The following is a 15659-nucleotide window of genomic DNA, read 5'->3' on the forward strand; positions in this document are numbered from 1 at the left end:
TGCCAAGATCTTGTCAACAAGGCTATGAAGGCAGAAAGAGGAAAGGTGGACTATGAGGAAAGTCGCAAGCGTACTCGAGATACTTCTCAGTCTTCTGGATCAGGCAATCAGCGCCGTCGTGTTTTCATTCCATACAGTGCTGTGCCTCGTGCTCCTAATGCACCAAAGTCTTCTGGTTATGCTCCTCGCCCACAAGCTCCAAACAATGCTGGTGGAACAAACTATCGTTCCGCTACGGGTACTCCAGGCAGTGGTGCATGCTTCACTTGTGGTCAACCTGGTCACTATATGAAAGAGTGCCCCCACAATACTTCTGTTCGTGGTGCTCCACCACCAAAGAAGTTTACCAATCCTCCAGTTGCTGGTCGTGGTCGTATGACCCATGTCACTGCTGAGGAAGCTGAAGCAGATCCAAGCGTCATAATGGGTACGCTTCGAATCAACTCCATTATAGCTACAGTTCTGTTTGATTCTGGAGCATCGCATTCATTCATATCCCAAGAGTTTGCCCAATTGCATGGGATAACCTTTGTGAAGTTGCCTACTACTCTAATGGTTCAGTCCCCGGGTTCCACTTGGCGAACCAATATGGTTAGTCATGGGAATAAAATTGAGATTGGATATCTTCTTTTTCCAATTCCCCTCATTGCCCTCAAGTCAACCGACATTGATATCATTTTGGGCATGGATTGGCTAGCTAAATATCAGGCTGTCATTGATTGTGCAGCCAGGTCTCTTACTCTAACCGATCTTTCCGGAAGCTCCATTCTGTATTGGTCTCCATCAGCAACACCTCCATCAGCAGTACATATTCCTGATGCTGAGTTGTATGCCCTTGATGTCTTACCTCCGCTTGAAATTTCTGATGTTCCGGTGGTTTGTGACTTCCCTGATGTCTTTCCGGAAGAATTACCTGGCATGCCACCTGATCGAAGTGTGGAGTTTGTCATCGAGCTGGTTCCTGGAACTGCTCCTGTATCTCGACGTCCTTATCGTATGCCTCGAGAAGAGTTGGTTGAACTGAAGAAGCAGTTAGAAGAGTTAGAAGGGAAAAGATACATCCAACCTAGTACTTCTTCTTGGGGATGTCCTGCACTCTTTGTCAAGAAGAGGGATACCAATGTTCCGCGTCTGGTTGTTGATTATCGGCCGCTCAACGCAGTAACCATCAAGAACAAGTATCCTCTACCTCGAATCAATGATCTTTTCGATCAATTGAGTGGTGCCACAGTCTTTTCCAAGATGGATTTGAGATCAGGCTACCATCAAATCAAAATCCGAACGGAGGACATTCCAAAAACGGCGTTCATGACTCGTTATGGTCTTTACGAGTACACCGTCATGTCCTTTGGCCTCACAAATGCTCCAGCCACTTTTATGCGGCTCATGAACTCAGTGTTTATGGAGTATCTTGACAAATTCGTCATTATCTACATTGATGATATTCTGGTCTACTCCAAAACCGAAGAAGAACACACCGAACACCTACGTTTGGTGCTGACCAAGCTTCATGAACATCGCCTCTATGCCAAGTTCTCTAAATGTGAGTTTTGGTTACAAGAGCTCATCTTTCTTGGCCATGTGGTCTCTGCAAAAGGTGTTGCAGTCATTCCAGATAAAGTTCAATCCATTCTTGACTGGAATACTCCTAAGTCAGCCAAAGAGATTCGGAGTTTTCTTGGATTGGCGGGGTATTACCGTCGATACATCGAGAATTTCTCCAAGATCGCCAAAACAATGACTGATCTTCTGAAGAAAGATAAGAAGTTTGAGTGGTCAGAAAAGGCTGAAGAAAGTTTTCAGACACTGAAAATAAAACTGACTACCACTCCTGTACTTGTCCTTCCAGACACAAGCAAAGACTTTGTCATCTTTTGTGATGCATCTCTTCAAGGGCTCGGATGTGTGTTGATGCAAGATGGCCATGTAGTGGCTTATGCCTCTCGACAGTTGAAACCACATGAGCTCAATTATCCAACTCATGATCTAGAGCTTGCAGCTGTGGTCCATGCTCTTAAGCAATGGCGACCTTACCTTTACGGTAACCGTTGCGAGTTGTACTCAGATCATCAAAGCCTGAAGTATCTCTTTACCCAACCGGATCTGAATCTCAGGCAGACAAGATGGTTGGAACTCATCAAAGACTATGATTTGGGTCTTAACTATCAGCCCGACAAGGCCAACATCGTTGCTGACGCCCTAAGTCGGAAGTCATATTGTAACAATCTAATGCTCAAGCAATGTCAACCTGCCCTCCATGAGGAATTTGCAAGACTCAATCTTGAAGTTGTTCCTCAGGGATTCCTTGCTAACTTAGAGGTGAAACCCTCTCTAGAAGACCAGATCAAAGACGCTCAGAAGCGTGATTTGGGTATCACTAAGATCAAAGAGAACATTGCTAGCGGAGATGCTAAATGTTTCTCCGTCAACGATCAAGGTGTTGTTTACTTTGGTAACCGCTTGGTGGTGCCGAAGAAAAAGAGCCTAAGAGAGCTTATCCTCCGAGAAGCTCATGAGTCTCCTCTATCTATTCATCCTGGAAGTACAAAGATGTATCAGGATCTTCGCCAAAGGTTCTGGTGGACCCGGATGAAAAGAGAAATTGCTCGCTTCGTAGCTGAATGCGACGTTTGCCGTCGTGTAAAAGCTGAGCATCAAAGACCAGCTGGTACTCTTCAACCTCTATCTACTCCTGAATGGAAATGGGATGAAATTGGTATGGATTTCATTACCGGACTTCCCAAAACTCAGAAAGGAAGCAATGCTATATGGGTAATTGTTGATCGCCTATCCAAGGTTGCTCACTTCCTTCCTATCCGAGAAGACATTACTGCTAGCAAGTTGGCAGATCTGTATGTTTCCAGAATAGTATCTCTTCATGGTGTTCCAAAGAAGATTATCTCTGACCGAGGAAGCTTGTTTACTTCCAAGTTCTGGGCCAGTTTCCAACAAGCTATGGGAACTCGTCTTTCCTTCAGCACGGCCTATCATCCTCAAACTGGTGGTCAAACCGAGAGGGTGAATCAAATCCTTGAAGACATGCTCAGAGCCTGTGTTATATCCTTCGGCAAGAATTGGGAAAAGTGCCTTCCATTTGCTGAATTCTCCTATAACAATAGTTTCCAATCTAGCCTGGGCATGGCACCTTTTGAAGCTCTTTATGGACGGAAATGTCGAACCCCTCTGAATTGGTCAGAAACCGGTGAAAGACAGTTCTTTGGACCGGACATGATCAAGGAAGCAGAAGATCAAGTTGGCATTATCCGAGAGCGTTTGAAAGCTGCTCAGTCTCGTCAAAAGAGCAATTATGATCGTCATCATCAAGAAGTTCGCTATGAAGTTGGCGAGCAAGCTTATCTTCGAGTCACTCCTTTAAGAGGTGTCCATCGTTTTGGTATAAAAGGCAAACTAGCTCCTCGCTATGTTGGTCCTTTTCGCATCCTTGCTAAACGAGGTGCACTTGCCTACAAGTTGGAACTCCCTCCAACTTTTCCTGAAGTTCATGACGTCTTCCATGTCTCCCAACTCAAACGTTGCTTCAAAGATCCCATCCGTGGTGTTGATCACGAAACAGTTGACCTCCAAGAAGATCTGACCTATCAAGAGTATCCTATCCGTATCCTTGATGAAGCTGAGCGTAAAACTCGGCGTCAAACCATCAAATTCCTGAAAGTTCAGTGGTCTCATCACTCTGAGTCAGAAGCAACCTGGGAACGAGAGGATCGTCTCCGATCTGAGTACCCTGCCTTCTTTTCTAAAACTTAGGAATCTCGGGGACGAGATTCTTGTAAGGGGGGTAGAGTTGTAACAGAACCACTTTGCTAATAAAGTAATGTTGCTAGTTTTTCATGTGCATGCATGCATTTGCATTAATTTGAGAAACTTTGCACTAAAATGTTATGAAACAATGTTGCAAATAGTTGTAGTTTGCTCTAATAAAAATTTGTGCAAAAATCCCCTCAAATTTTGGGTCAAAACACCCCAAAAATCATCAAAATCTACCATGTTTTTCTTTTTCCAGAGAAACCCCAAAACCCAGGGGGTTATGGGCAAAATCGCCCCCCTGTCTTCTTCTCCACGCACGCAGGCACGCAGCTGCCTGGCGCGCCCCTTGCCGTCGATGGCGCCGGCGGCCTGGATGGCTCCCGCCGCCCCCTGGCCGCCTATAAAGGTCGCCGCCGACCAGGGGAGAACCTCCATTTCGCTTCCCCTCCCTTTTTCCCCTTCTCTCTGAGCCGCGCCCTAGCAAACCCTAGCCCGGCCGTTCGCCATCGCCGCCGCTCCGCTCCTTCCCGCGCTCCGCCGACGAGCCAGGGAGCTCCGCCTCGACGCCCTGGACCTCCTCCAAGAAATGCCGCCGCCGGGAGCCCCCAATCGCCCCAATTGGACGGGAGCCCGAGCTCGCCGGCCACCGCCTATCGCCGCCGTTTCCGGCCACCTCCGGCGACGCCGTCTTCACCGGCGTGCTCAGGGTGAGCCCCTGGTTCTCCCCGTGCCCCTGGCCCTCTCTCTCTCGCTCTCTACCGCCGCCTCCACACGGGCCTGCAAGCCCCGCCGTCGGCCATCGCCGCCATGGTCGCTCCGGCGACCATTGGTGGGCGGCGCAGCCACCAACGAACTCCCCGCGACGCGCTGAGTCGTTTGCCCCCGCGCCCTCGCCCTATCGCGGCCTCAATCGGCCGATTGCTGCGGCACCTGAGAGCTCAAGGTCGTGCTGACGTCAGCATGACGTCAGCATGACACAATAAATCTTTTTCTATTTCTGTTTAATTCCAGTAATTGTTTAATAATTCATATTAATTCAGAAAATGATGAATTTATATATCAATTTGATCAGAAAAACATTTCATATTCGTTTATCCATGTTTCATACATGTTTGAAACAATTAAAGGTGGAGCTTATTAGAAAACCCTAATACACCCCTCTCATATGGCGGTGTCCGATGCCGGAACCCCTTTAATCTGACGATGCACCTAGGGTTTACCGAATTCCTGTAACCTGACATATCATTCATATTGGATGCGCATTGCATTATGCCATGTGGTGATTGTTTATTTCCCTTTCCGGTGTTTGGTTCTTCGCGATAGGATCTGAGCCGGAGTCCGACGTCAACGCCACCGAAGAACAGTACTCATCCGCTGAGGGACAAGGCAAGCCCTAACCTGGTTCATCTATGATTTTGAAATGCTTTTATCTGTGGTTCCTACATATCGCATACGATTCAACTGTCTTTTACCGGTAGATAGAGTTACCCTATCTATTGTATGTCCGACCTTTGTAGCCTCGATACCCTGATCCACTGCTCCTAGCATAACTAGGTTTGGCATGTGTGCGTCGCGAGAGCCTTTATCTCTTTATGCTTAGCCATGCTTAGTTTGTTGCGCTACTACTCCGGTCTTCGGACTGGAGCCTTACAATGAATTGAATCTAGCATGACAGGTTGACGTGGTAAGTGTAGAGATGTTGATAAACATGATTAAAGGCTCAGACGAGAGGCCACATTGGGATGTGGTGGGTTGTTTCGTTTCTGCCGACCCTAGGAACCGAGTTCTCGCCTCTTGAACCAAGACCGAGCATACAACCACACGAGGCCCTATTATGGTACCCTCTCGACTCACTAACTTGCCTAGTAGATTCCATGAGTCACATAGTTTGCGCGTTATTTGGACATATGCATGGAAAATGTTTGTGAAAAGGTGCATAGCATACAGGTAGGTAAGCGTGGCCGAGGTGGCTTGGGTTAGAGTCCCTGGTGAAACCCACTTCGCGTCACATCGTTAGGGACCGACTTCGGGACTTGACCCGTTACGGCGGAACAATCCTTAGCGCGTGACTCATGGTCTCGGCGACAGCAAGGTAAAGGTCGTGGTCGACCACCCTCTGCTGGCTTTCCACGGAAGAGAGCTAATATATTGGCATTAAGAGTCGGTTGGCACATGTGGGTAAAGTTGTGCACCCCTGCAGGGTTAAATCTTTTCGAAAAGCCATGTCCACGGTTATGGACGACTTGGGAATGGATTCTGTGATCATAGACAACATGAACCTGATCGTAAAACTTGGCAATCAATGTGTGTTTGCGGATACCTTCTTCGGGTGTTGAGGGGTTGATCCGAGGATAGTGGTTCGAGATGATGAAGATTGGTGGATACAAGATAATGATCAATAGAGATAGAGATGTCGCTCTCTTATCCCTTTTCAAAGGTTCTGAGTAGTCGAGCTTCTCTTCTCTCTTATCTTACAAAGGAAAACTGGCTTTACGCAAAAGAAGATCTACCAGAAAGCCCGCATACCCGCTTTGCTAAAAGGTTGTACTAAGTCTTGCTGAGTCCCTGTACTCAACTTTGCATGCTTTTGTTTCAGATGAAGTTGCTGCAGCCGAAGGCGGTTTCTACGTTAACATCGACGGTTAGTTTGGAGTTCCCAGGCAGCAGCCTGCGACTTATGGGCTGGGACGTCGCTTTATGTTATGGCTTCTTAAGCCCTTTGCTATCTTGTTATTTAGAATAACATAATTTGCTTCCGTTGCTTGTTGAATGTTGGGTCAGTGACCTCTGCGTGTAATAATTTGGATCTTACTCTTCTAAGAGTTGTAATATATTCTTTTGAGTCGTAGAGTCACTGTTGTGTTACCGATTCTCTCACTGTAGTCTCTCGAGCTCAAGGTTAGGCTTATGTCGGACGAAGATCTAGTATTTGTCTAACCCTGATCCCGAGGGTGCCACAATCCGTCTTCTTCCTCAAACCCATTACCTTGGCGTTCGAGTTCAACAAAGCCACGACCGCGGTTACCACGCCCAACACCACGACCAACACCAGGTGCTTCATCTTGAAGCTCAACATCTTCATCCTCATGGTGTTGTTGTTGTTGGGTCAAATTATCAACAGCGAGTGTCAAAGCTTGAATATTGCGCTGAATATCCGTCATTTGATCTTGCATAGCATTGACGGTCGCATTAGTAGTATCCAGCTTTTTGGAAACCCCGTCAATGGTCTCCTTTAGTTCTTCGTCCTGAACACGGAATTCACGTCGCATCTCATTACGAAGAGCTTCATACTCCCTCCATGTCATCACATCAGCAGCATCCTTGTTTTTCTGGTTAACAATTTTCTCATCACTAGAAGACATGGTTAGTAGATTAGTGGACTAAAACAAATATATATGGTGGTACTCTCACAACTCACTCAAAACTGATAAGAAAAGGAAATCTTACCGCTCCAAAGTGAATTAGTATTGCTTACCACTGATATGTCTCCAAAGTATCGATAATTTCTTATGTTCCATGCTTGTTTTATGATGATACACACATGTTTTATACATATTTTATGTCACATTTATGTATTTTCCAGCACTAACCTATTAACAAGATGCCGAAGAGCCAGTTGCTGTTTTCTGCTGTTTTTGGTTTCAGAAATCCTAGTAAGGAAATATTCTCGGAATTAGACGAAATCAACGCTCAGGGTCTTATTTTCCATGAAGCTTCCAGAAGTCCGAAAGGGAAACGAAGTGGGGCGACGAGGCGGCGACACGCCAGGGCGGCGCGGCCCACCCCCTGGCCGCGCGGCCCTGCTATGTGGGCCCCTCGCGTCGCCCCTAAACCTACCCTTCCGCCTATAAGAAGCCTTCGTCGATAATAACTCCAGTACCGAGAGCCACGATACGGAAAACATTCCAGAGACGCCGCCGCCGCCAATCCCATCTCGGGGGATTCAGGAGATCGCCTCCGGCACCCTGCCGGAGAGGGGAATCATCTCCCGGAGGACTCTTCACCGCCATGGTCGCCTCCGGAGTGATGTGTGAGTATTTCACCCCTGGACTATGGGTCCATAGCAGTAGCTAGATGGTTGTCTTCTCCTCATTGTGCTATCATTGTCGGATCTTGTGAGCTGCCTAACATGATCAAGATCATCTATTTTTAATGCTACATGTTGCGTTTGTTGGGATCCGATGAATATGGAATGCTATGTTATGTTGATTATCAATCTATCATCTATGTGTTGTTTATGATCTTGCATGCTCTCCGTTATTAGTAGAGGCTCTGGCCAAGTCGTTACTTGTAACTCCAAGAGGGAGTATTTATGCTCGATAGTGGGTTCATGCCTCCATTAAATCTGGGACAGTGACAGAAAGTTCTAAGGTTGTGGATGTATTGTTGCCACTAGGGATAAAACATTAATGCTTTGTCTAAGGATATTTGTGTTGATTACATTACGCACCATACTTAATGCAATTGTCTATTGTTTGCAACTTAATACTGGAAGGGGTGCGGACGCTAACCCGAAGGTGGACTTTTTAGGCATAGATGCATGTTGGATAGCGGTGTATGTACTTTGTCGTAATGCCCAATTGAATTTCACACTACTCACCATAACATGTATGTGCATTGTCATGCCATCTTTATTTGTCAATTGCCCAACTGTAATTTGTTCACCCAACATGCTATTTCTTATGGGAGAGACACCACTAGTGAACTGTGGACCCCGGTCCATTCTTTTACATCGAATACAATCTACTGCAATACTCGTTCTTACTGTTTTCTGCAAACATCATCATCCACACTATACATCTAATCTTTTGTTACAGCAAGCCGGTGAGATTGACAACCTCACTGTTAAGTTGGGGCAAAGTATTTTGGTTGTGTTGTGCAGGTTCCACGTTGGCGCCGGAATCCCTAGTGTTGCGCCGCACTACACTCCGCCGCCATCAACCTTCAACGTGCTTCTTGGCTCCTACTGGTTCGATAAACCTTGGTTTCTTACTGAGGGAAATTTGCTGCTGTACGCATCACACCTTCCACTTGGGGTTCCCAACGGGCGTGTGCTTTACGCGTCAACAAGCTAAATTTCTGGCGCCGTTGCCGGGGAGATCAAGACACGCTGCAAGGGAAGTCTCCACTTCCAATCTCTTCACTTTGTTTTTGTCTTGCTTTATTTTATTTACTAATTTGTTTGCTGCATTATATCAAAATACAAAAAAATTAGTTACTAGTTTTACTTTATTTATTATCTTGTTTGTGTTCTCCATATTAAAAACACAAAAAAATTAGCTACTTGCATTTACTTTATCTAGTTTGCTTTATTTACTATTGCTAAAATGGGTACTCCTGAAAATACTAAGTTGTGTGACTTCACAAACACAAATAATAATGATTTCTTATGCACACCTATTGCTCCACCTGCTACTACAGCAGATTTCTTTGAAATTAAACCTGCTTTACTGAATCTTGTTATGAGAGAGCAATTTTTTGGTGTTAGTTCTGATGATGTTGCTGCCCATCTTAATAATTTTGTTGAATTATGTGAAATGCAAAAGTATAAAGATGTAGATGGTGACATTATAAAATTAAAATTGTTTCCTTTCTCATTAAGAGGAAGAGCTAAAGATTGGTTGCTATCTTTGCCTAAGAATAGTATTGATTCATGGACTAAATGTAAGGATGCTTTCATTGGTAGATATTATCCTCCTGCTAAAATTATATCTTTGAGAAGTAGTATAATGAATTTTAAGTAATTGGATAATGAGCATGTTGCCCAAGCATGGGAATGAATGAAATCTTTGGTTAAAAATTGCCCTACCCATGGACTGACTACTTGGATGATCATCCAAACCTTTTATGCAGGATTGAATTTTTCTTCGCGGAACCTATTGGATTCAGCTGCTGGAGGTACCTTTATGTCCATCACTCTAGGCGCCGCAACAAAGCTTCTTGATAATATGATGATTAATTACTCTGAATGGCACACGGAAAGAGCTCCACAAGGTAAGAAGGTAAATTCTGTTGAAGAAACCTCCTCCTTGAGTGATAAGATTGATGCTATTATGTCTATGCTTGTGAATGGTAGGACTAATGTTGATCCTAATAATGTTCCGTTAGCTTCATTGGTTGCCCAAGAAGAACATGTTGATGTGAACTTCATTAAAAATAATAATTTCAACAACAATGCTTATCGGAACAATTCTAGTAACAACTATAGGCCATATCCTTATAATAATGGTAATGGTTATGGTAATTCTTATGGGAATTCTTACAACAATAATAGGAATGCAACCCCTGGTCTTGAAGCCATGCTTAAAGAATTTATTAGTACACAAACTGCTTTTAACAAATCTGTTGAAGAAAAGCTTGGCAAAATTGATATACTTGCTTCTAAAGTTGATAGTCTTATTGCTGATGTTGATCTTTTGAAATCGAAAGTTATGCCTAATGAAACTAAAGATATTAAGTCATTTGCTACAGCAAACGCCATCCAAGTTAGAATTAATGAGAATATTAGATTGATGGCCGAATTGCGTGCTAGGTGGGAAAAAAGAAGAGGATGCTAAAGAGAATAATATAGCTAAAGTTTGGACTATTACCACCACTAGCAATGAAAATGCTTCACATGTTGGCACACCTCCTACTATCAATGGTAAAATAATTGGTTTTGGCAATGTTTCTACTTCTAATGCAAAGCTTGCAAAACTGCCTGAACCTGCTAAAACTGCTGAAATTGCTTGTGATAAAACTGTTGAATTTTTTTCAAATATTGGGGACAATGATCCCATTGCTTTAGATCATAATGGTTTAGATTTTGATGATTGTCACATCTCTGAAGTTATAAAGTTCTTACAAAAACTTGCTAGAAGTCCCAATGCTAGTGCTATAAATTTGGCCTTTACAAAACATATTACAAATGCTCTCATAAAAGCTAGAGAAGAGAAACTAAAACTTGAAACTTCTATTCCTAGGAAGTTAGAGGATGGTTGGAAGACCATCATTAAGATGAAGGTCAATGATTTTTATTGTAATGCTTTATGTGATCTTGGTGCAAGTATTTCCGTTATGCCTAGGAAAATCTATAATATGCTTGACTTGCCACTATTGAAAAATTGTTATTTGGATGTTAATCTTGCTGATAATTCTACAAAGAAACCTTTGGGGAGGATTGATAATGTTCCCATTACGGTTAACAATAACCTTGTCCCCGTTGATTTTGTTGTCTTGGATATTGAATGCAATGCATCTTGTCTCATTATATTGGGAAGACCTTTTCTTCGAACTGTTGGTGCTATTATTAATATGAAGGAAGGTAACATTAAATATCAATTTCCTCTCAAAAAAGGTATGGAACACTTCCCTAGAAAGAGAATGAAGTTATTTTTTGATTATATCATTAGAACAAATTATGATGTTGATGCTTCATCTCTTGATAATACTTGATACACACTTTCTGCGCCTAGCTGAAAGGCGTTAAAGAAAAGCGCTTATGGGAGACAACCCATGATTTTACTTCTGCACTTTTATTTTATATTTGAGTCTTGGAAGTTTTTACTACTGTAGCAACCTCTCCTTATCTTTATTTTATTGCATTGTTGTGCCAAGTAAAGTCTTTGATAGTAAGGTTCATACTAGATTTGGATTACTGCGCAGAAACAGATTTTTGCTGTCACGAATTTGAGCAGTATGCTCTGTAGGTAACTCAGAAAAATCTGCCAATTTACGTGAGTAATCCTCAGATATGTACGCAACGTTCATTCAATTTGAGCATTTTCATTTGAGCAAGTCTGGTGCACCTAAAAAATTCGTCTTTACGGACTGTTCTGTTTTGACAGATTCTGCCTTTTATTTCGCATTGCCTGTTTTGCTATGTTTGATGGATTTCTTTATTCCATTAACTTTTAGTAGCTTTGTGCAATATCCAGAAGTGTTAAGAATGATTATGTCACCTTTGAACATGTGAATTTTGATTATGCACTAACCCTCTAATGAGTTGTTTTGAGTTTGGTGTGGAGGAAGTTTTCAAGGATCAAGAGAGGAGGATGATACAATATGATCAAGGAGAGTGAAAGCTCTAAGCTTGGGGATGCCCCGGTGGTTCATCCCTGCATATTTCAAGAAGACTCAAGCATCTAACATCCCCTTCTTCATCGACAACATTATCAGGTTCCTCTAGTGAAACTATATTTTTATTCTGTCACATCTTATGTGCTTTACTTGGAGCGTCTGTTTGTTTTTGTTTTTGTTTTGTTTGAATAAATTGGATCCTAGCATTCGTTGTGTGGGAGAGAGACACGCTCCTCTATTGCATATGGACAAATATGTCCTTAGCTTTATTCTTAATGTTCATGGCGAAGGTTGAAACTGCTTCGTTAATTGTTATATGGTTGGAAACGGGAAATGCTACATGTGGTAATTGGTATAATGTCTTGAATAATTTGATAATTGGCAATTGTTGTGCTCATATGGATCATGTTTAAGCTCTTGCATCATATACTTTGCACCTATTAATGAAAAAATACATAGAGCTTGCTAAAATTTGGTTTGCATGATTGGTCTCTCTAAGGTCTAGATATTTTCTAGTAAGGGTTTGAACAACAAGGAAGACAATGTAGAGTCTTATAATGCTTGCAATATGTTTTTATGTGAGTTTTGATGTACCGGTTCATACTTGTGTTTGCTTCAAACAACCTTGCTAGCCTAAGCCTTGTATTGAGAGGGATTACTTCTCATGCATCCAAAATCCTTGAGCCAAAAATTATGCCATTTGTGTCCACCATACCTACCTACTACATGGTATTTCTCTGCCATTCCAAAGTAAATTGCTTGAGTGCTACCTTTAAAATTCCATTCTTTGTCTTTGCAATATATAGCTCATGGGAAAAATAGCTTAAAAACTATTGTGGTATTGAATATGTACTTATGTATCTTATTTCCTACTCCCTCCGGTCCTAAATATAAGCCATATAGTTTTTGGCACGGAAATTAAGAAACACACTTTTGGGAAAAATTACACCTTGTTTGGTTAGGATTAACCCTAGGCAATTAATGTGAGCTAATAGAGGACTTTGCATAAGCTAAGAAAACATAATTGAATCACCAAAAATATTTTCTATACAAGTGGGGCAACGCAGTAAACCTTATATTATGGAATTTTTCTCAAAACACTATATGGCTTATATTTAGGACCGGAGGGAGTATTAAGTTGCTTGTTGAGCGATAACCATGTTCCTGGGGACGCCATCAACACTTTGTTGAATATCATGTGAGTTGCTATGCATGTTCGTCTTGTCTGAAGTAAGGGTGATATATCATGAGTTGAATGGTTTGAGTATGCATATTGTTAGAGAAGAACATTGGGCCGCTAACAAAAGCCATGATCCATGGTGGAGTTTCAGTTTTGGACAACGATCCTCAATCTCTTATGAGAATATTATTTGTTGTTGAATGCTTATGCATTAAAGAGGAGTCCATTATCTGTTGTCTATGTTGTCCCGGTATGGATGTCTAAGTTGAGAATAATCAAAAGCGAGAAATCCAATGCGAGCTTTCTCCTTAGACCTTTGTACAGGCGGCATAGAGGTACCCCTTTGTGATACTTGGTTAAAACATATGTATTGCGATGATAATCCATGTAAATCCAAGCTAATTTGGACAAGGTGCGGGCACTATTGGTAATCTATGCATGAGGCTTGCAACTTGTAGGATATCTTATACATAATACATATGCTTCATTACTACCGTTGACAAAATTGTTTCTTGTTTTCAAAATAAAAGCTCTAGCACAAATATAGCAATCAATGCTTCCCTCTTCGAAGGGCCATTCTTCTACTTTTATGTTGAGTCAGTTTACCTATTTCCTTCCATCTTAGAAGCAAACACTTGTGTTAACTGTGCATTGATTCTTACATACTTGTATATTTGCATTCATCATATTACTTTATGTTGACAATATCCATGAGATATACATGTTACAAGTTGAAAGCAACCGCTGAAACTTATATCTTCCTTTGTGTTGCTTCAATGCCTCTACTATGAATTTATTGCTTTATGAGTTAACTCTTATGCAAGACTTATTGATGCTTGTCTTGAAAGTACTATTCATGAAAAGTCTTTGCTATATGATTCAGTTGTTTAACCATTGTCTTTATCATTGCTTCGAATCTCTGCATTCATTACATGTGCTTACAATAGTATTGATCAAGATTATGATAGCATGTCACTTCAGAAATTATCTTTGTTATCGTTTACCTACTCGGGGACGAGTAGGAACTAAGCTTGGGGATGCTGATACGTCTCCAACGTATCGATAATTTCTTATGTTCCATGCTTGTTTTATGATGATACACACATGGTTTATACATATTTTATGTCATATTTATGCATTTTCCGGCACTAACCTATTAACAAGATGCCGAAGAGCCAGTTGCTGTTTTATGCTGTTTTTGGTTTCAGAAATCCTAGTAAGGAAATATTCTCGGAATTGGACGAAATCAACGCCCAGGGTCTTATTTTTCCACGAAGCTTCCAGAAGTCCGAAAGGGAAACGAAGTGGGGCGACGAGGCGGCGACATGCCAGGGCGGCGCGGCCCACCCCCTGGCCGCACGGCCCTGCTGTGTGGGCCCCTCGCGTCGCCCCTAAACCTACCCTTCCGCCTATAAGAAGCCTTCGTCGATAATAACTCCAGTACCGAGAGCCACGATACGGAAAACCTTCCAGAGACGCCGCCGCGGCCAATCCCATCTCGGAGGATTCAGGAGATCGCCTCCGGCACCCTGCCAGAGAGGGGAATCATCTGCCGGAGGACTCTTCACCGCCATGGTCGCCTCCGGAGTGATGTGTGAGTAGTTCACCCCTGGACTATGGGTCCATAGCAGTAGCTAGATGGTTGTCTTCTCCTCATTGTGCTATCATTGTCGGATCTTGTGAGCTGCCTAACATGATCAAGATCATCTATTTGTAATGCTACATGTTGCGTTTGTTGGGATCCGATGAATATGGAATGCTATGTTATGTTGACTATCAATCTATCATCTATGTGTTGTTTATGATCTTGCATGCTCTCCGTTATTAGTAGAGGCTCTGGCCAAGTCGTTACTTGTAACTCCAAGAGGGAGTATTTATGCTCAATAGTGGGTTCATGCCTCCATTAAATCTGGGACAATGACATAAAGTTCTAAGGTTGTGGATGTGCTGTTGCCACTAGGGATAAAACATCAATGCTTTGTCTAAGGATATTTGTGTTGATTACATTACGCACCATACTTAATGCAATTGTCTGTTGTTTGCAACTTAATACTGGAAGGGGTGCGGACGCTAACCCGAAGGTGGACTTTTTAGGCATAGATGCATGCTGGATAGCAGTCTATGTACTTTGTCATAATGCCCAATTGAATTTCACACTACTCATCATAACATGTATGTGCATTGTCATGCCATCTTTATTTGTCAATTGCCCAACTGTAATTTGTTCATCCAACATGCTATTTCTTATGGGAGAGACACCACTAGTGAACTGTGGACCCCGGTCTATTCTTTTACATCGAATACAATCTACTGCAATACTCGTTCTTACTATTTTCTGCAAACATCATCATCCACACTATACATCTAATCCTTTGTTACAGCAAGCCGGTGAGATTGACAACCTCACTGTTAAGTTGGGGCAAAGTATTTTGGTTGTGTTGTGCAGGTTCCACGTTGGCGCCGGAATCCCTGGTGTTGCGCCGCACTACACTCCGCGGCCATCAACCTTCAACGTGCTTCTTGGCTCCTACTGGTTCGATAAACCTTGGTTTCTTACTGAGGAAACTTGCTGCTGTACGCATCACACCTTCCACTTGGGGTTCCCAACGGGCGTGTGCTTTACGCGTCAACAACCACTTGTAGTGATGACTAGTGC

Source organism: Lolium perenne, chromosome 3 (genome assembly GCF_019359855.2).
Source record: "Lolium perenne isolate Kyuss_39 chromosome 3, Kyuss_2.0, whole genome shotgun sequence".
Classification (NCBI taxonomy): Eukaryota; Viridiplantae; Streptophyta; class Magnoliopsida; order Poales; family Poaceae; genus Lolium; species Lolium perenne.